Raw genomic sequence first — 1,008 nt, 5'->3', positions numbered from 1 at the left:
TAAAATACAACAATCCAGAGATAACCTTTCAGAAATTTTCGAACAGGAAAAGGAGATGGCAGCCGAAAATAATAATAATGTAAGGAAGATGCTTGGTGACTTTACTGCACCTAATTCCAATTTACATGGAAGAAGCATCTCCATTCCTGCCATTGGAGCAAACAATTTTGAGCTGAAACCTCAATTAGTTTCTCTAATGCAGCAGAACTTCAAGTTTCATGGACTTCCATCTGAAGATCCTTTTCAGTTCTTAACTGAATTCTTGCAGATATGTGATACTGTTAAGACTAATGGAGTAGATCCTGAAGTCTACAGGCTCATGCTTTTCCCGTTTGCTGTAAGAGACAGAGCTAGATTATGGTTGGATTCTCAACCCAAAGACAGCCTGAACTCTTGGGATAAGCTGGTCACGGCTTTCTTAGCCAAGTACTTTCCTCCTCAAAAGCTGAGCAAGCTTAGAGCTGATGTTCAAACCTTCAGACAGAAAGAAGGTGAATCCCTCTATGAAGCTTGGGAAAGATACAAACAGTTGACCAAAAAGTGTCCTTCTGACATGCTTTCAGAATGGACCATCCTGGATATATTCTATGATGGTTTATCTGAGCTATCAAAGATGTCACTGGACACTTCTGCAGGTGGATCCATTCACCTAAAGAAAACGCCTGCAGAAGCTCAAGAACTCATTGACATGGTTGCTAATAACCAGTTCATGTACACTTCTGAAAGGAATCCTGTGAATAATGGGACGCCTATGAAGAAGGGAGTTCTTGAAGTTGATACTCTGAATGCCATATTGGCTCAGAATAAAATATTGACTCAGCAAGTCAGTATGATCTCTCAGAGTCTGCATGAAATGCAAGCTGCATCCAACAGTACTCAAGAGGCATCTTCTGAAGAAGAAGCCTATGATCCTGAGAACCCTGCAATAGCAGAGGTAAATTACTTAGGTGAACCTTATGGAAACACCTATAACTCAACATGGAGAAATCATCCAAATTTCCCATGGAA

The 1,008-nt window shown here is 40.5% G+C and overlaps 1 non-coding gene across 1 annotated transcript; it reads right to left on the bottom strand.

The window, feature by feature from the left end:
* Positions 1-451: 451 nt before the first annotated feature.
* On the bottom strand, positions 452-559 carry LOC112730962 (small nucleolar RNA R71). The gene has a single exon (XR_003166761.1). It is a non-coding gene; the product is annotated as a small nucleolar RNA R71 (small nucleolar RNA).
* Between the last annotated feature and the right edge of the window lie 449 nt (positions 560-1,008).

This window comes from Arachis hypogaea, chromosome 12 (genome assembly GCF_003086295.3).
Source record: "Arachis hypogaea cultivar Tifrunner chromosome 12, arahy.Tifrunner.gnm2.J5K5, whole genome shotgun sequence".
Taxonomy (NCBI): Eukaryota; Viridiplantae; Streptophyta; class Magnoliopsida; order Fabales; family Fabaceae; genus Arachis; species Arachis hypogaea.
The sequence above is the reverse complement of the archived record's forward strand: the minus strand, read 5'-3'. Positions and strand labels throughout refer to the sequence as shown.